This window comes from Pelophylax lessonae (genome assembly GCF_965119305.1).
Source record: "Pelophylax lessonae genome assembly, chromosome: 10".
NCBI classification, from domain to species: Eukaryota; Metazoa; Chordata; class Amphibia; order Anura; family Ranidae; genus Pelophylax; species Pelophylax lessonae.
Genome location: NC_138777.1, coordinates 133471553 through 133492631, shown reverse-complemented (window position 1 = coordinate 133492631; position 21079 = coordinate 133471553). Strand labels below are relative to the sequence as shown.

General features: G+C 47.3%; 1 protein-coding gene across 7 annotated transcripts in view; it reads right to left on the bottom strand.

Annotated features, from left to right (window-relative positions):
* Positions 1-21079, bottom strand: part of NRXN2 (neurexin 2) — a 2537771-nt gene that overhangs the window by 1758348 nt on the left and 758344 nt on the right. The window lies entirely within an intron of this gene.

The following is a 21079-nucleotide window of genomic DNA, read 5'->3' as shown; positions in this document are numbered from 1 at the left end:
TTCCACAATCTTGTAGCCCTAACAGTAAAGAACCCCCAGGTTGCCTGAGGTTAAAACGCTTCTCCTCTAAATCGCATTGTATGCCCCCAAGTCCTAATGCAATCCCTTCGACTGAACAGCTTTTTTTCTAAGCTGAGATCCTCATTGAGATATTTAAAAATTGCTATCATGTCCCCCCTCAGGCGTCTCTTCTCCAGGGAGAATAAATCAAGCGATTGCAGACGCTCTTCATAATCAAGGTCCTCCATTCCCCTAATCAGTTTAGTTGCCCTTCTCTGGACTCTCTCCAGCTCCAACACATCCCTCCTGAGGACTGGCGACCAGAACTGGACAGAATACTCCAGATGCGGTCGGACCAGAGTTTTATAAAGTGGAAGGATTATAGACTTATCTCTGGAATACATCCCTTTCTTTATGCATGCTCATATTCTGCTGGCCTTGGCAGCTGCCGCTTGACATTGCATGCTGTTGCCTAGTCTATCATCAACCAAGACTCCCAGATCTTTCTCCATTTTTGATTCCCCCAAGGGTTCCCCTCCTAATGTGTATTGTGATTTTATGTTTCTAGTCCCCAAGTGCAAAACCTTACACTTCTCCACGTTAAACCTCATTTGCCAAGTCGTTGCACACTCCGTTATTTTGTCCAGGTCATCCTGTAGGATATCTGCTTCATGCTGTGCAGTTATTGCCCTGCCCAATTTTGTGTCATCTGCAAAAACTCATATCGAACTACTGATCCTGTCCTCAATGCTGTTTATGAATAAATTGAACAAGGTTGGTCCCAGGACTGAGCCTTGGGGGATCCCGCTTACCACCTCAGACCAGTCTGAGTATGCGCTGTTTATTACCACCCTTTGGACACGCCCTTTTAGCCAGTTCCGTATCCAAGAGCAAACCCTGCTGTCGATACCTGCAGCCCTTATTTTATAAATTAAGCGCTTATGGGGAACTGTATCAAACGCCTTAGCGAAATCTAGGTACACCACATCCACTGGTCTGCCCCTATCTAGCTCACAGCTCACCTCCTCGTAGAATGTTAAGAGATTGGTTTGACAAGAACGCCCATTTGTAAACCCATGCTGGTTACTGATGATGATGCTGTTGTCTTTAGCAAACTCTACGATATAGTCCCTTATCATCCCCTCCAGAAGTTTACATACTACTGATGTCAGACTGACAGGCCTATAATTTCCCGGTATATGCCTCTGACCCTTTTTGAATATCGGAATCACGTTTGCTTTCCTCCACTCCCCTGGTACATCTCCTGTCCTAATACTGTCAGCAAAGATCAGGAACAGTGGTCTGGATATAACCTTACTGAGTTCCTTGAGTACTCTCGGATGTACGCCACCCGGGCCTGGTGATTTGTTTGTGTTAAGTTTATCCAGCCTTTCCCTGATTTCACCCTCTGTTAGCCATAGTGGCAAGTCCTGTGTATTACAACTAACCATACAGTCATGGTCAGTGTACCCCTCCGTTTCCTGTGTAAATACTGACGAGAAAAAAACATTCAGCACGGTTGCTTTTTCAGTGTCCTCAGTAACCATCCTCCCATCATCGTTAATTATGTGTGCAATATGCTCTGCCCTAGTTTTTTTACTGTTGATATATTTAAAGAATTTCTTTGTTTTTTTTTTTACTATCCTCCGCTATTTGTCTCTCAAAGTCTATTTTAGCCATCTTGATTTCATGTTTACATTTCTTATTTGCCTCCTTGTATTGGTCGAAAGCCAATACTGTGCCTTCTGATTTATATTTCCTGAAGGCCAATTTTTTTCCCCTAATAAGTTTTTTTAACGCTACGGTTTAGCCAGCCAGGTTTGGCTTTGTCTCTTCTAAATTTATTTCCCATAGGAATGCACTGCAAGATGCATTTGCCTAATATGTTCCTAAAGCATTCCCATTTTTCCTCTGTGGTCAGTGATCCCAAGGTTTGGTCCCAGTTAACCCTTTCCATCAATGAGTACAATTTTGGAAAGTTTGCCCTTCTGAAGAAGTTAAGGGTTCTTATGTTCCCCACTTGCCTTGCTATATTGTTATTTATGCTAAATGTGATCATCCGGTGATTGCTAGAGCCCAGGTAGTCCTGGACTTCTACCTCCGAGATTATGTCTGGGTCATTAGTGATCAATAGATCCAGGATTGCGTTTTCTCTAGTAGGAGAATCCACCAGCTGTGACATGTAATTATCCTGTAAGGTTTCCGTGAATAGACGGGCCTTATGTGAGTGTGTAGTCCCCTCTCCCCAGTCAATGTCGGGATAATTGAAGTCCCCCAATATGATGACTGATCCTAGCTTTGCCACTTTACCCAAAAGTGCTAAAAATTCCAGCTCTACCTCCTCTTGTTTAGGTGGCCTATAGCAAACCCCCACAATTACTTTTCCCTTTTCTCCTTCCCTATGGAGTTCTACCCATACGGATTCTAACTCCATACTCATCCCTTCTGTAATGTCACTCCTCTCAATCACCGTTACATTATTCTTGACGTAGAGACATACCCCTCCCCCTCTTTTTCCTACCCTGTCCTTCCGGTACACCGAATACCCTTGGATATTTGCCAGCCAGTCATGTGAGGGGTCGAACCAAGTCTCCGCTATTCCCACAAGGTCTATGTCCTCCTCATGTACTAACATTTCCAACTCATACATTTTATTAGCTAGGCTCCTGGCATTAGCATATACAGTACCCCTCTTAGTTTTACGGAAGTTAAACGTGATTGGTGGTTATGTTTATTCCTGTTTGGTCTGAGGTTCTCCCGCACAGACCTACCAATTGACGTTGTGGACCTACTGTCGCTGCTGACCCTACAACTGCCTTCAGTCCTTTGCTCCCTCCTAACTGACTCTACTTCTGAGCCCTCCCCCCGTCTCCTAGTTTAAAATCCCCTCCAACTTGGTGGCCATCTTTCTCCCCAAAAGAGCTGTACCATCCCCATTAAGGTGCAGCCCATCCTTACTAAAGAGCCGGTATCCGACTGAGAAGTCAGCCCAGTTCTCCAGGAACCCAAACCCCTCCTTCCTACACCAGTTCCTCAGCCACTTGTTAATTTCCCTAATCTCCTTCTGCCTCTCTTGTGTGGCTCGAGGTACAGGCAGTATTTCAGAGAAAACCACCTTGGAGGTCCTTTTCCTCAATCTATTACCTAAGTCCCTGAAATCGTTCTTTAGGATCCTCCACCTACCTTTTACTTTGTCATTAGTGCCCACATGCACCATGACCGCTGGGTCTTTCCCAGCCCCGCACAATAATCTGTCTGCCAGATCTGCGATGTGCCGAACGCGGGCGCCCGGTAAACAACATACTGTTCGGTTACCAAGATCTTTTTTACAGATTGCCCTCTCTGTCCTCTAGATAATTGAGTCCCCAACTACCACAACCTGTCTAACCTTACCTGAGTTACGGCCCCCCTTCTTCCTGGAGCCGCCCCTCCCCTGGCAGCTGGGGGAGGGTGCATGCTCCAGCTCTGCCACCCCTGAGTTGATATCCCTCTCAACCTGCAACTCGGCAAATATGTTAGGGTGTACCAACTCAGTACTGGCCTCCCTGACGCTCTTCCCACTAACCTTCCTAACAGTCACCCAGCTGCGTACATCTGCTGCTTGCGTCTCCTCTATTCCTCCCTCCTCTATGCTGGCCCCTGCCAGCGCCTGATGGGTCATGTCCAAGCTCCTTTCCAGGTTGTTGATGCGACGCAGTCTTGCCACTGTGTTCTCTAGATCCACGATGTGGGCTTCCAGAGCAACAAGTCGCTCACATCTTGCACAGCAGTATTCGTCCTCGATTGGTTCATGAAGAAACTCATACATGGAGCAAGAAGTGCACTAAGTGGCATCCCCAATCCTGTCGGACATTATTACCCCCTACTCTATGGGGATAATGTTAATGACCTGCTCTTCCTTACCTACACTACCTCTAACTCCCCTGGTACTAAACCTGGGGTACTCACCATTATAGATAATGAAAACTTATATTTTGCAAATGGTCCCCTATGTGAAGGGAAGCCTTGCTGCAAAATTTTGAAAATTGGCTACTTGCCAAGAAAGGGTTCAAATGTCATATCTTTGTTCCTGTTATAGTTATGGAATTTATTTTTGGACAGAAAGGGTTACCGCAATTAGTGTGACCATTGGACCCTGTTGGCACCGAGCCAAAAGTTTCAAATCAGATTAACTTTTTATCTGATTATAGTTTTTGAGTGATATTTTTGGGGTATCCTCTATTGAAAGAGGGGAACCTCTGGCCAGATTTTGGTTAGAATGGCACGAAGCCAAAAGTTTTTGTAAAATTGGCACTGAGCCAAAACGTTTTTAGTTTTTTTATTTGATCATAGCATGCAAGTGGTATCTGATGTGCCATCTCTACTGATAGCCATACCATCCGATGCTACCCACGTTATAGTGATTGGTTTAAGTAATGTTTTTTTTTACGTCCTAGTGGACAAGGAGACACAACCATCTTTGCTTTCTTGTTTTTTAGTCCGGGTAACTGACCTGGTGTAGAAATGCCTTAGTGCTATGTAGACAGTTCAGTTGTCCGCTCTATAGTTCTCCAGACCATGTAAGAGAGGATGGACACCTGCTCATGGGTTAGTCCCGCTACAATATATGGATGACATATGTAGTCACTCTGTGGAGGCCAGTCAGAGCGAGTGAGTTTATTGAGGAATGTACATATATGTGGACACAAATTGTCACAGGAATAATGACAATGGTGTTAGGAAAGTGTTGTTTACCTTGGTTTTGTTCTCACAGAGGGAGAAAGGAGAGTCAGTCGCAAAAGAGCTGCGGCTCTAGTAGGTCTTGCCAACCCACAGTGGGTCTTGCCCGCCCACAAACCAGGATCATTGATTGCAATGGATGCAAACTGCTCCTATCTGTAATAACATTTTGAGACAAACCACAGGTCCACAAATGTCACAATAAATGTTGAATGCGTTTATATATCTGAAAAATGCTATGGTTGTAGCGCCTGCACTGGGCCTCCCACATTATGGAAAAATGTTTTGTGTTTATGCAAGGGACAATTGTAAGACCATGAGATGGTGTACTTGCCCAGGAGTATGGTGGTAAACTTTGCCCTATAGTTTTTGTCCAAAGATGGTTGCAGTCCAGGTCTAAAGGCATGCCTGAAGTGACTCCGAACATAGCACATAGCATCTTGTGAGATGGTAATAGGGATGGCCACAACATTTGCCCTAGGTAGGCCCCAGTTTTAAATGGGCTACTGATATTAAAGGGTGTGTTACACCACAACATGATATATAGGCAGCCATAGAGGGAGCCGATGATGTTTTTGTATATAATTTCCTGCTCCAGGCCAAAAGATCACACATTATTAGAGCTACAAAGGCATGCTACAGAACAGATTTTAAGGACTTGGGTGATGCTTTAGAAAAAGTCGAGCATGGCCTTTTTCTAAAAGAGGGGGAGCTCTTGTGTGTATCCCCGCAGCTAGCGCCCCACTGTTTATTGCCTAGTATTATGGAATAGAACACAGGGGGTGGGAAAGAACATATTAAATATTACTGACAGTTTAGTGCAAGCATATGTTGCTAGATGCATCACCTGTATTAGTAACAAACAATCCAAACAAACAGGCCAAACATGAGCATCTCCAATACCCATCAAACCCATTGACACATCTACAAATAGATTTCACATATAGGCCCAAAGCAGGGAAGAAATAAGAGTTCTTTTTAGTCAATAGTGGACGTGTTCAGCAGATGAGTGGAAGCTTTTTGGACCACAAAAAGGGAGATGCCCACACGGTGGCGTGCATTCTCAATTAGGAGATTATTCCTGGATGGGGGTGCCTGCTTTGAATTAGTTTCAATAATGGTCCAGTTTTCATATCAAAAATATGCCAGGAACAAGTTAAAATCCTGAAAATAGATTATTATCCACAGAGTTCAGGTATAATGGAAAGAATGAATAGCACAAGAAAAGACAAATTGAGAAAAGAGTAAACTTCGAATCAAGTGGAACGGAACGAAAAGTTGCTCGCACTTTTCTTTTCTCTTTACAGGTACCAACCCATCCCTTGAAGGAGGGAGATGAAGTAGTGATCCAGCTGTCGCCACATCACAAGGCCAAGTCTGGATTTAGTTTTGGACCAAAAGACAAAGGAAAAAAAAACATCCCTTCAGAGAAGGAGATGTAGTGGTGATGAAGCTGCTGCCCAAAGGAAAGAAACAAAAGGATTTTGCCTATGCTCCTGAGACCACAGTGGTAGCCGTTACCAGGACCTCCGTTTTGACCGAACACAGTCCTACTTGGATCCATGCCATGGGAGTGAAGCTGGTACGGAAAGGACCTGAGCCAGAGGATCCAGAAGCAAAAAAGGAGGTACTAACGGGGGCAGATAGCCCTGACCTCGAACAGGACAGTCAAGAAAAGGGGGTACTAACGGGGGCAGCTAGCCCCGACCCTGTAGAAAATGACTTTTCTAATTTCACCGGATTCAGGCAAATTATGGCTGCTGATCCTACTGACTTCATTTTCAATATTTTCCCTTGTATGGACTATAACTAACTGTATATATCACCCAGCGGATCTGGGGCCCCTTGGAGGAACTTGTGGGACCCCTAACGCCACCATCCCAGACATAGTATCTGTAATGGTGCTGGTGGCTGAGCCTGACGTGCAGAGGTAGTCTCGTGGGATCTGGTACAACAGGAACACGGACGGGTCACACTGGTGGTAGACACGGGCTAGTCTGAGGTGCGGAGTCTAAGTGCTAGCTGGTTTTCACTAGAGTCCCTGATGGTGGGGATAGACTGCGCTGCAAGCTAACACCAGGTCACAGTCCCCAGGGTTGCCCCACCAGGAGGTGAACACGTCCAGAATCGGAAGCAGATAAGCCGACAAGGATAAGGCAGGAGAGTGGTCACAGGAACGAGCCAAGGTCAGGGCGGGCAGCAAGCAGACGAAGTAGTGGACAAGCCGGGAGGTCGATCAGGAAGTCAACAGGAAACAGCAGGTTCAGGATCAGGAAGTACAGGTAAAGCTGCAGACAAGACAGCAATGGCTCAGTGCTGCTGTGGTATTTAAATAGGCCAGCCTTTTGCCAATTAGTGCAATTAGTCTGCACTAAGTTAACTCTTAACTGGCAGATTCATGACAGCACTTCAGTGTACACAGGGAGTGTACCTAACATTGCCCCCCCCCTTAAGGGCAACCTCCGGGTGCCCAATAGGTTTTTCTTTTGTGGGTGACTGCGAAAGAAAGCATAGATCAGTTCTTTAGCATGGATATTCCGTTCTGGTTCCCAGGAATTTTCTTCCAGGCCGTGACCTTTCCACTTTATGAGAAACTGTAATTGACCTCTCCTCCTCCTGCAATCCAAAATAGCCTTCACCTCATATTCTTCCTCCCCATCGACAATCACAGGTTCGGGAGGTTCCGAGCTTCTGCCCGGGAAGGAGTTAGGGACTGTAGGTTTTAACAAGGAGACATGAAACACCGGATGAATTCTAAGAGAATCAGGTAAGTATAATTCATATGAGACCTCGTTGAGTTTCCTCTTGACCGGAAAGGGTCCAATAAACTTGGGTGCCAATTTCTTTGAGGCACAGGCTAGGCGGAGGTTGCATGTAGATAGCCATACTTGGTCACCTAGGAAAAAAATATAATAAGAGTAGGTTCCTTAATTGGCCTCTATAGAAATGACACTCTCGAGGGTATCTGAAAAGGCACCTATTGATCCCAATAGAGAAAATCTGAAACAAACTTGGGAATGTGGATTGGATGGATCCAAAAGATGAGGATCCAAAGCCAATTCACCAGAAAGAGGTGATCAAATATAGGTGCCAATGATACACTAAAAATAATAACCGAGGTGCTTGGAATAGTGAAAAATAGAACAATATTTATTTAGGCACTTATGCCTGGTGAAGGAACACATAACATATGTGAAAACAGGACATGATAAAATCAATTAAAACCACATAAGAACAATGGATATGCAGCAACTGTACCCAAAAACATAGATAAAGTAGTATAATGCACAGCATGTGGTGGAATCACCTGTTGAATAAGACAACATGGAAAAACTCAGCTCATGTGGGGGTGTTTGCACAGCGAAAGATGATCCTGGGAAATAGGAATGGTGGGATAGTGGCGCTGTGTCAGCAACCAACTGGAGTAGAGTGAAATCCTCTGGGAGAAGTCCAAGATCAATATTCAGCAATGAAGGATTGTCCGGTCATGGACTATATCACTGTAGCATGATAGACAAACAAGGGTTTTCACAGGGATGAATGTTGCAATGAATGGTGATATCACTGAAGATGCTGGCCGCCCAGAAAAACAGTGCACTTCGCTCCAATAGACCATGTGGTGTACGGGGATGAACAGTAATGGAGTCCTCCGTACTGGGCTGGGGAGAGACGGTATGCACCATTGTAAATGTGGGCTATGTAAGGATAAAGTTCATACCTCCATGTGCGGTGGCAGGACCCCGCCGGCTTCAACAATCCTCCGTCGGCGTCTTCCCCTCTGTTTCATACTTGGTCAACTGGTTGAAGGATTATTTCCCCTCTCCTCTTCCTGTCAAAAATCTTTTTAGAGGCTGCTTGTGCCCTTATTATAGCATCCTGCAGCAGAGGAAACTAATGATATCCTGTACTGCTGGAACTGTGGGTTCAGCGGGAACGTCCGGTAAGAAGGACGGATGGAAACCGTAGTTTGCGAAGAACGGAGCTTGCCCTGTAGCAGAATGTTTAGCATTGTTGTATGCAAACTCTGCCAATGGTAGTAGGGCCACCCAGTCATCCTGGACAAATGTGATGAAACAACGGATATACTGTTCCAACGTCTGGTTTGTCCTTTCGGTTTGTTCATTAGTCTGAGGATGGTAGGCGGAAGACAAGGTCAGCTCAATCTTCAACAAGTCGCACAAGGCTTTCCAGAAGCGGGAGGTAAACTGGACCCCTCTATCTGAAACAATATTTGCAGGAACCCCATGAAGTCTAACAATCTCTTTAATAAAAACTTCTGCGGTCTCCTTGGCCGTGGGCGTATTCCTGAGTGGCAAGAAATGGGCCATCTTAGATAGACAATCAACGACCACAAAAATGGCGGAACAGCCCTCTGAGGGGGGAAGCTCCACTATGAAGTCCATGGCGACCCTCTTCCAAGGCCTGTCAGGGACTGGTAGTGGCCTGAGAAGGCCCCACGCCTTGTTTCTTACAGACTTGCTCCGGGTACAGACGGTACAAGACTTCACGTACTCCCTGCAACTCTGTTCCAGATCTGGCCACCAAAATGTTCGTTGTAATAGATCCAGGGTCTTATGAGTACCAAAATGGCCTGCCAGAGGGTGGTCATGGCATAACCCTAAAACCGTCACTCGGACCTCTTCGGGGACAAAGGTCTTGTCTTCAAGCCATAATAACCCATCTCTGGGTACCAGGGACACCTCAGGGAGACAGAGATTCTTTGCAGAAGCTTGCTTTATTTGGGCCATCAGGTTGGTCTGTAATAACAAAAAATTACCTGCGGACAAGATGGTGTCGGGTATTGGCACTTCCTTTGGATCATCAAACATGCGGGATAGCGCATCTGGCTTGACATTTATAGATCCCGGCCGGTAGGTAATATGGAAGGAAAATCTTGAGAAAAACAATGCCCAACGTGCCTTTTTGGGGTGCAGTGAACAACATCCTTTTTGGGGTGCAGTGAACACAATCTTTTTGGGGTGCAGTGAACAAAATCCTTTGTGGGTTGCAGTGAACACAATCTTTGTGGGGTGCAGTGAACACAATCTTTTTGGGGTGCAGTGAACAACATCCTTTTTGGGGTACAGTGAACACAATCTTTGTGGGTGCAGTGAACACAATCTTTTTGGGGTGCAGTGAACAAAATCCTTTTTGGGGTGCAGTGAACACAATCTTTGTGGGGTGCAGTGAACACAATCTTTTTGGGGTGGAGTGAACAAAATCCTTTTTGGGGTGCAGTGAACAAAATCCTTTTTGGGGTGCAGTGAACACAATCTTTGTGGGGTGCAGTGAACACAATCTTTTTGGGGTGGAGTGAACAAAATCCTTTTTGGGGTGCAGTGAACAAAATCCTTTTTGGGGTGCAGTGAACACAATCTTTTTGGGGTGCAGTGAACAAAATCCTTTGTGGGGTGCAGTGAACACAATCTTTGTGGGGTGCAGTGAACACAATCTTTGTGGGGTGCAGTGAACACAATCTTTTTGGGGTGCAGTGAACAAAATCCTTTTTGGGGTGCAGTGAACAACATCCTTTTTGGGGTGCAGTGAACAAAATCCTTTTTGGGGTGCAGTGAACACAATCTTTTTGGGGTGCAGTGAACAAAATCCTTTGTGGGGTGCAGTGAACACAATCTTTGTGGGGTACAGTGAACAGAATCTTTGTGGGGTGCAGTGAACACAATCTTTGGGGGGTACAGTGAACACAATCTTTTTGGGGTGCAGTGAACAAAATCCTTTGTGGGGTGCAGTGAACACAATCTTTGGGGGGTACAGTGAACACAATCTTTTTGGGGTGCAGTGAACAAAATCCTTTGTGGGGTGCAGTGAACACAATCTTTGTGGGGTGCAGTGAACACAATCTTTTTGGGGTGCAGTGAAAAAAATCCTTTTTGGGGTGCAGTGAACAACATCCTTTTTGGGGTGCAGTGAACACAATCTTTTTGGGGTGCAGTGAACAAAATCCTTTGTGGGGTGCAGTGAACACAATCTTTGTGGGGTACAGTGAACAGAATCTTTGTGGGGTGCAGTGAACACAATCTTTGGGGGGTACAGTGAACACAATCTTTTTGGGGTGCAGTGAACAAAATCCTTTGTGGGGTGCAGTGAACACAATCTTTGGGGGGTACAGTGAACACAATCTTTTGGGGTGCAGTGAACAAAATCCTTTGTGGGGTGCAGTGAACACAATCTTTGTGGGGTGCAGTGAACACAATCTTTTTGGGGTGCAGTGAACAAAATCCTTTTTGGGGTGCAGTGAACAACATCCTTTTTGGGGTGCAGTGAACACAATCTTTTTGGGGTGCAGTGAACAAAATCCTTTGTGGGGTGCAGTGAACACAATCTTTGTGGGGTACAGGGAACAGAATCTTCGTGGGGTGCAGTAAACACAATCTTTGGGGGGTACAGTGAACACAATCTTTTTGGGGTGCAGTGAACAAAATCCTTTTAGGGTGCAGTGAACACAATCTTTGTGGGGTGCAGTGAACAAAATCCTTTTTGAGGTGCAGTGTACACAATCTTTGTGGGGTGCAGTGAACACAATCTTTGTGGGGTACAGTGAACACAATCTCATACTTCTGAAGATTTGAGGGTGCTGCCTGTTCCATACTCCTCCTCCTACTGCTCAACCATCCTTTTAGGGGTACAAACAATAGTAATTGGGGCCTAGTGTGGTGGTGTACGTGTGAGATACATACACTTTCTTTTTGATCATATTTTCTATTCCGCTATTCAATTAAAACCTTTGGGGATCAATTAAATTGCGTGATAGTCTGTGTCGGTACGTGTGAGATCCACCTTTCCAAGTTTTTGGGGTTCATCTCATACTTCTGAAGATTTGAGGGTGCTGCCTGTTCCATACTCCTCCTCCTACTCCTCAACCATCCTTTTAGGGGTACAAACAATAGTAATTGGGGCCTAGTGTGGCGGTGTACGTGTGAGATACATACACTTTCTTTTTGATCATATTTTCTATTCCGCTATTCAATTAAAACCTTTGGGGATCAATTAAATTGCGTGATAGTCTGTGTCGGTACGTGTGAGATCCACCTTTCCAAGTTTTTGGGGTTCATCTCATACTTCTGAAGATTTGAGGGTGCTGCCTGTTCCATACTCCTCCTCCTACTCCTCAACCATCCTTTTAGGGGTACAAACAATAGTAATTGGGGCCTAGTGTGGTGGTGTACGTGTGAGATACATACACTTTCTTTTTGATCATATTTTCTATTCCGCTATTCAATTAAAACCTTTGGGGATCAATTAAATTGCGTGATAGTCTGTGTCGGTACGTGTGAGATCCACCTTTCCAAGTTTTTGGGGTTCATCTCATACTTATGAAGATTTGAGGGTGCTGCCTGTTCCATACTCCTCCTACTCCTCATCCATCCTTTTAGGGGTAGAAACAATAGTAATTGGGGCCTAGTGTGGTTTTGTACGTGCGAGATACATACACTTTTTTGGATCATATTTCCTATTACGCTATTCAATAAAAACCTTTCTAGGGAAAGATCTTAAATTACAGAAATATGAGGAGACCGTCAAATAAGGGCCGTGGCCTGGGTCGTGGTGCTGCTGGTAGAGCTCCTGTTGCAAGGAGAGGACGTGGTCGATCTGTGCCAGCTACACGCACAAGTGAAACACCTTCCTCAAGTGTGAGTAGGCGACAGAACCTGCATCAGTATTTGGTAGGGTATCATACGCCCCTAGAAGTGATGAGGCCAGAACAAGTGGAGGCGATAGTAGATTGGTTTGCTGCTGACAGTGCCTCCAGTTCCTTCACATTGTCTCCCACCCAGTCTACTGCAGAAAGGTCACAGTTGGCACCTGCAGCCGATGTCCAACCGTCTTTCACCTCACCCCCTTGCAAATCAGGCAAGCAGTCTGAGCCCCAAGCCATACAGCAGTCTCTTCTTCTTTTTGATGACTCTGTCAGCAGGGTTTCCCAGGGCCATCCACCTAGCCCTGCCCCAGAAGTGGAAGAGATTGAGTGCAGCGATGCCCAACCACTTATTTCTCAAGATGAGTACATGCAAGGATCATCGCAGCACGTCTCCGAAGATGACGAAACGCAGGTGCCAACTGCTGCGGCGTTCAGCATTGTGGAGACCGACAAGGAGGGCAGGGGTGAAGACTGGGTGGAAGATGATGTGGAGGACGATGAGGTCCTCGACCCCACATGGAATGAACGTCATGCAGGTGACCTGAGTAGTTTGGAGGAAGAGGCGGTGGTCGCACAGAGCCACCAGCACAGCAGAAGAGGGAGCAGGGTGCAGAAGCGGAGCGGCCGTGCCCTAGACATTACGCCCGCTACTGCCCAACGCAGCAAGGGAACGAGCGCACCAAAGTCAGCTCAAAGGAGTTCTCTAGCGTGGAAGTTCTTTAGAAAATGTGCTGATGACAGGACACGAGTGGTTTGCACCCTGTGCAATCAGAGCTTGAAGCGAGGCATAAACCTTCTCAACCTGAGCACAACCTGCATGATCAGGCATCTAAGTGCAAAGCACGAGCTGCAGTGGAGTACACACCTTCAAAACCAAGAAACGTCTCTGGCTCATCCTGCTTCCTCTTCTGCTGCAGTCTCGGCCGCTCCAGCCACATCTGTAGTGATACCGGCACCTGCCACCCCGCAAACAGACGATCTGTCAGCATCACCACCACCTGGGTCACCAACAACCATCTCCACAATGTCCCGTGGAAGCGTTCAGCTTTCCATCTCCCAAACACTTGAGAGGAAGAGGAAGTACCCCCCTACCCACCCGCGATCCCTGGCCCTGAATGCCAGCATTTCAAAATTATTGGCCTTTGAAATGCTGTCATTCCGTCTGGTGGAGACGCACAGTTTTAAAAACCTTATGTCGGTGGCTGTCCCACAGTACGTCGTGCCCAGCCGCCACTACTTTTCCAGGAAAGCCATCCCTTCCCTGCACAACCAAGTGGGGGAAAAAATCAGGTGTGCACTGCGCAACGCCATCTGTGCCAAGGTCCACCTAACTACCGATACGTGGACCAGTAAGCACGGTCAGGGGCGTTATATCTCCCTAACGGCACACTGGGTAAATGCAGTGGCGGATGGGCCTGAGGCGGATAGCAATTTGGCGCATGTCCTTCCACCACCGAGGATTGCAGGGCGCTTCAGTTTGCCTCCTGTTCCTAACTCCTCCTACTCCGCTTCCTCATCCTCTACCGCCTCCTCATCCGGACAGCGTAACACCTTCACCACCAACTTCAGCACGGCCAGGGGTAAACGACAGCAGGCAGTTTTACAACTTGCCTGTTTGGGGGACAAACCACACACCGCGCAGGAGTTGTGGAGGAGCATGGAACAGCAGACAAATGAGTGGTTGCTGCCAGCGAGCCTCAAGCCCGGCCTGGTGGTGTGCGATAACGGGCGAAATCTCATAGCAGCTCTGGGCCTAGCCGGTTTGACGCACATCCCTTGCCTGGCGCATGTGCTGAATTTGGTGGTGCAGAGGTTCCTTAAAAACTACCCCGATATGTCAGAGCTGCTGCAGAAAGTGCTGGCCGTTTGTGCGCACTTTCGGCGTTCTCACCCTGCTGCTGCTCGCCTGGCAGCGCTGCAACGTAACTTCGGCCTTCCCGCTCACCGCCTCATATGTGACGTGCCCACAAGGTGGAACTCCACCTTGCACATGCTGGAAAGACTGTGCGAGCAGCAGCAGGCCATAGTGGAGTTTCAGCTGCAGCACGCACGCGTGAGTCGCTCTGCGGAACAGCACCACTTCACCACCAATAACTGGGCCTCCATGCGAGACCTGTGTGCCTTGTTGCGCTGTTTTGAGTACTCCACCAACATGGCCAGTGGCAATGACGCCGTTCTCAGCTTAACTGTCCCCCTTCTATGCCTCCTTGAAAAAACAATTCGGGCGATGATGGAAGAGGATGTGGCACAGGATGAGGAGGAGGAGGAGGATGAAGAGGTAACATTTCCAAGGCTTTCAGGGCAGTCATTCGCAAGGGGCTCCGAGGGTGGGTTCCTGCACACACAAACGCCAGGGACACAATTGTCCAGCAGGGGCACAGTTCTGGAGGATGAGGAGGATGAGGAGGAGGAGGAGCTGGAGGAGGAGATGGAACCATGTTCACAGCAGGGTGGCACCCAGGCCAGCTCATGGCCATCACTGGTGCGTGGCTGGGGGGATACAGAGGACACGGACGATACACCTCCCACAGAGGACAGCCTTTCGTTGCCTCTGGGCAGCTTGGCACACATGAGCGATTACATGCTGCAGTGTCTCCACAACGACCGCCGAGTTGCCCACATTCTAACTTGTGCTGATTACTGGGTGGCCACGCTGCTGGATCCCCGTTACAAGGACAACGTACCGTCCTTAATTCACTCACTGGAGCGCGATCGCAAGATGCGCGAGTACAAGCGCACGCTGGTAGACGCCATGCTGCTGGCATTCCCATCTGACAGCGGGGCCGCAGTGGAAGCACAAGGCAGAGGAGGAGGAGGAGGAGGTCGCCAACGCAACCAGGGCACTGCCAGCACCTCAGAAGGCAGGGTTAGCATGGCCGAAATGTGGAAAAGCTTTGTCAGCACGCCACAACAAACAGCAGCACCAGCAGCTCAGATGGAACGTCTTAGCAGGAGGCAGCATTTTACCAACATGGTGGAGCAGTATGTGTGCACACGCCTACATGTAGTGAATGAGGGGTCTGCCCCCTTCAACTTCTGGGTCTCCAAATTGGGCACATGGCCTGAGCTTGCCCTTTACGCCTTGGAGGTGCTGGCATGCCCTGCAGCCAGTGTATTATCTGAACGGGTATTTAGCACGGCTGGGGGCGTTATAACAGACAAGCGCAGCCGCCTGTCCAGAGACAATGTGGACAAGCTCACGTTCATTAAAATGAACCAGGCATGGATCCCACGGGACTTTTCCGTACCTTGTGCAGAATAGCAATGGATACCGACCTTACCCACCCATTGTTCCATTTTTGCTCTTTCTCACTCTTTTGGGGTGTACCCTCATTTAAAATTTGTGAAAAGAAGCAGTGTTGGCTACCTCGTCCTCCTCCTCCTAAGGGCCAGATTAACGTAGAGGCTATTGGAGCTGCAGCTCCAGGCCCCTACCTTTTATATAGGCCCCGGGTTGGCCATATTCACTGTTACCGCTCTTCTGTCACTTGTAAACACAGAAGTCTGGCTTCTATGCTCGCTTCCCCAGGCAGCACCCTTAGAACCTCCCCACACAGCGCGAAGGCCGGACAAGGAGGGACAGTTGCCGATGCATGGATGTGTTTATGGGCTTCAGAGACAGCATCCCATGTTGAATTAGGCATGCATGGCTGCACCCTTCCTCCTCTGGGTGCATGGCAAGGCACGGCCCTTAAGGCCCTTCAAAATCCTCAGCACCAAGCCCATGATGCTCTTAATCCGGCCCTGGTCCTCCTCCACCGCCGCTTCCACCTACACCGCCCATAGGTGTGCGCAGCCTATTGCATTAAGGTGTGCACCCCAAAGTTGAAATACACATGCATGTGTTTGCCAGCAGGGAGAGTAATGTATCGGGGCCATGTACCTGTAGGCAAAGAGAAATAGAGCAGAGCAGGTCCGAGGGAGATCTTTCCCATCTCCTCACTGGCAATGCTATGTGCCCTAGGTGATTAGGGTGTGCCCAGGCACACCCGGCACACCCTGTGCGCATGCCTATGTCACCGCCACATCCACCACCACCTCAACCTCCCTCCTACTCCATATGGGCCTCGTCCTTCAGAGATGAAGAACATTGTTTTATTTTTCTGTTTTTTTTTTTGTTGTTTTAAGTTATTTCCCTATCCACATTTGTTTGCAGAGCACTTGCCATGCTCTTAATTACGTTTTGCTGCCATTTGCAGCACTCTAGCCCTTTCCTTTGGTGTTTTAGAGCCATTTTAGTGCCTTAAAGTTCGGGTCCCCATTGACTTCAATGGGGTTCGGTGTCCGGGAAAAGTTCGGTAAAAGTCCGGGACACGGACCCGGACTTTTTTTTAAAGTTCGGCCGAACCCGTCGAACACGGACATCTAGGTGTCCGCTCAACCCTACTTTTGGGGATCCATCTTAATTCCTTCAGTGGAAATTATGAGACCTAGGAACTGAATACTCTGGCGTTCAAATTCACACTTCTCAGGCTTGGCATATAATCCGTGTTGGCGGAGTCTGCGGAGGACATTTTTAACATGTCCCCGATGTTGATCCAGGGATGCAGAGAAAATCAAGATATCGTCCAGGTAGACAATAACAAAGATATCTAACCAGTCTCTGAAAATATAATTTACAAAATGTTGAAAAGGTTCCTGGGGCGCTGCACAGGCCGAAGGGCATCACCGGATATTCAAAATGCCCAAACCTGGTGCGAAACGCTGTTTTCCACTCATCCCCCTCACGAATACGGACCAAATTATAGGCCCCACGTAAGTCTAACTTAGTGAAAATGGAGGCTGACCTCAGTCTTTGGAAAAGTTCTGGTACCAGGGGAAGAGGGTAACGGTTCTTGACCGTGATCTTATTTAGTTCCCGGTAGTCCACACAGGGGCGGAGAGAGTGGTCCTTTTTTTCCACGAAGAAGATTCCTGCCCCTGCTGGGGATGTCGCTGGACGAATGAACCCCTTCTTTAGATTTTCATCCACGTATTCTTTCAGAGCCTCCAATTCCCGTTCTGACAAAGGGAAGATACGACCGAATGGAATCCCGGCCCCAGGAAGTAACTCGATCGGGCAGTCCTATGTGCGATGAGGAGGAAGGGTCTCGGCCCCCCGTTTACTAAAAATGTCCAGGTAGCCATGATAAGGCTTAGGCACAGCAGAAAGCAGATCTGTGCCAGAGTCCAAACAGAGCAGGGTACTGGCAGGGCTGAGAGAGACCGATAAACAGGAGTTTATGCAGTAATCAGACTGAAATATGATCGTTCTTGTCATCCAATCGATTTGAGGGTTGTGGGCCTGCAGCCACGGCAATCCCAGGATAACCGGAAATAAAGGGGAAGCAATAGCATCCAGGCTGAGTAGCTCTTTGTGACCTGAAGAAGTGACCATAGGAAGTGGAGGGGTCTCCTGAGTCACAGGTCCAGACTTAATATGAGACCCATCTGCAAGAAAAATGGAAAGTCCTTGAGTCTTGGTTTGAAGAGGGATGTGTTGTTGGATGGCTCAATGAAACAGCTGCACGTTCCAGAATCAATAATTGCGGTGACTGGTATTGTACCTCCCGGGAGTTAAAACGAAACAGGGAGCGCTAAGTGAGTAGCACTGGCAGCGGATGCTGGATAACTTGAAGGAGAGATGGAGAGAAACTTACGTAACTTTGCTGGGCAAGAACGTACGTAATGGCCGGCTTCACCACAGTATAGGCAGAGGTTATTCTTTTGCCGGCGGTGTCGTTCTTCAGCGGTTAGGGTAGACCGCATAACGCCAAGCTGCATGGGTTCTGGGGCATCTGGTGTGAAGTTAGCAGGAGCCATTTTGGCTGGAATGGGCCTGGTGGAGGTGACATGAGCCGGAGTTGCGAACCGCGGCATCATCCAGAACGGGCGTGGGTGCTGGGCAGACCTTTCCGCACGGCGCTCATGAAGCCGGCGATCTATCTGGATAGCCAATGAAATCAATGCCTCTAGGGAGTCTGGAACGCCAACTCGGGCTAGCTCGTCCTTCAGACCCTCAGATAGGCCTGAGCGGAACTGGTGACGTAGCGCTGCGTCGTTCCACTCGATATCAATACTCCACCGTCTAAAATCCGTGACATACTCCTCTACTGCTCTGCGGCCTTGCTGGAGTGCATGAAGAGCAGCTTCCGCTGTGGAAGTGCGCTGTGGATCATCGTATAATTGAGCCATGGCACCAAAAAAAGAAGACAAGGAGTCTAGGTGTGGGCTGCGCTCTTCAAGAAGTCGGTGTGCCCAGGACTGGGGTTCATCCAAGAGTAGGGAGATGACAAATCCAACCTTGGTGGCTTCCAAGGAGAAAGTCCGGGGCTGCAGTGGGAAATAAAGTTCGCATGCGTTACGGAACGCCCTAAATTTGCCCCGATCTCCTGAAAATCACTCTGTTGTAGGAACCCTGGGTTCAGGTGGTAGCATCACCACTGTGGGTCCTGAGAACAAACCTGTTGGTGTCGTGGAAGTTGGGGGTACCAAAGAAACAGGAGAGTTCCCCTGGTTAGTCATAGAGTGCAACCGTTACTCCAAGTGCACATAGCTGTCCTGGAGCGACTTGACTGTTTGCGACAATGCTGCCAAGTGTTGGCAGATCTCATCCAGAGGAGAGGCCCCTCTTGCAGGCTCCGACATGGCCGCGGTCCCCAGGGTTGCCCCACCAGGAGGTGAACACGTCCAGAATCGGAAGCAGATAAGCCGACAAGGATAAGGCAGGAGAGTGGTCGATCAGGAAGTCAACAGGAAACTGCAGGTTCAGGATCAGGAAGTACAGGTAAAGCTGCAGACAAGACAGCAATGGCTCAGTGCTGCTGTGGTGTTTAAATAGGCCAGCCTTTTGCCAATTAGTGCAGTTAGTCTGCACTAAGTTAACTCTTAACTGGCAGATTCATGACAGCACTTCAGTGTACACAGGGAGTGTTCCTAACAGTATCAGAGACACCTCAGAAAAGGAATAAAAGAGCCCTGTCCCATAGTTCACCTTCCCAGATAGCCATCACACAAACAAATGGCATGACACAATAAACTTTAGAATTCCTCTAACACACAAGTAGCTACTTTTATAGTGCCTTATGAAGCGATACTCCTTGGTAGTGTTTTTACCATACGGTATAATGATAGGAGATTAGGCCCAGGAACTGTATTTATATGTGTCACGGACAAATATTAGGGAGACATTTGTGACTATTGGGGATCAGTGGGTTGGAACACAGGAGACGATTGGGAGTGCAAATCTACTTAAAGAGAAAACTGGAACTACAGGGAAACAAAAGAGAGAGGCTCCCATAGGAGGTTTTGACCCACCTATATATATATATATATATATATATATATATATATATATATATATATATATATAGATGCCATCGGGGTCCCTAATGAATTCAAAGCGAGAGATCAGGTTAAAGACGGTTTTGAGTCCTTTATCTCTCCCCTTGTCCCCATAAATAAAAATGTAGATTGGATAAATTATATCTATTATAATCAGCGGAAATTTGTTAACTATACAAGGAATGGCCTAAAGGACATAGCAGAACAACTAGAAGTCACTTTCCAAATGGCATTCCAGAATAGAATGGCTCTGGATATGATCCTCGCAGGAAAAGGTGGTACCTGTGTATATATTGATAAAGTAGATGGATGCTGTACTTACATTCCTGATAATACTGGCCCCAAAGGGAAGGTCATTCTGGCCATTCTGTGTAACTAAAGAAGAATTCTGGCATTGACAAAACTTGGGATCAGTATTTTGGATGGTCTAATAGTTGAAAACAAGCCCTAGTGCAGCTATGAATTATCATTGTTATTATATTTGTTATAATGGGTGTCGTAATACTTTGTGTAGTCCCTTGCTTTAAGAAAATGCTTAGCAAAAGTATTGATAATCTATCAATGTATTATAATAATGTTGCGGAACCTGAACAGATCACCCCCTTGAAACAAACCCAACTTCCCTCCCCATATTATAGGGATTACAGTATAAAAATAGAAGAAAGAACCTCATCATTTAGGTGGGCAGGTTGGGTCCTTATTATACCAAGGAATCCAAGGACAATTGTCGCCCAACCTGCTGTCCCCATTCCACGGAGACCGTGTGTCCCCCAATGGCACCATAAAGATGACAGGAAAAGTCATGTAGATAATATTATGATTTTTTAGAGGGGATTGTAGGAGCGTGGGACATGCTCCTCCATCTTTAGTATCCATTTAGTATCCATTTTGTATATCTAGGTGTTTAAACTCCATTTAAGACATAGATTTCTGCACGTATCTCGCAATTGACACATTATAGCATGTTACATAGTTACATAGTAGGTGAGGTTGAATAAAGATAACAGTCCATCCAGTTCAACCTGTGTAGGCGTGTGTGGCTGTAATCATCTAACATAGCCCTTAATCTCCTAATCCTTGAGATGTAAGTCTAAGAGTCTTTTGAAAGCCACCATACTACCCGCAGAAACCACCTCTTGTGGTAGACAATTCCACAATCCTGTAGCCCTAACAGTAAAGAACCCTCCTCGTTGCCTGAGGTTAAAACGCTTCTCCTCTAATCGCATTGTATGTCCTTGAGTCCTCATGCAATTCCTTTGAATGAACAGCTTTTTTTCTAAGCTGAGATCCCCATTAAGATATTTATAAATTGCTATCATGTCCCCCCTCAGACGTCTCTTCTCCAGGGAGAATAAATCGAGCGATTGCAGCCGCTCTTCA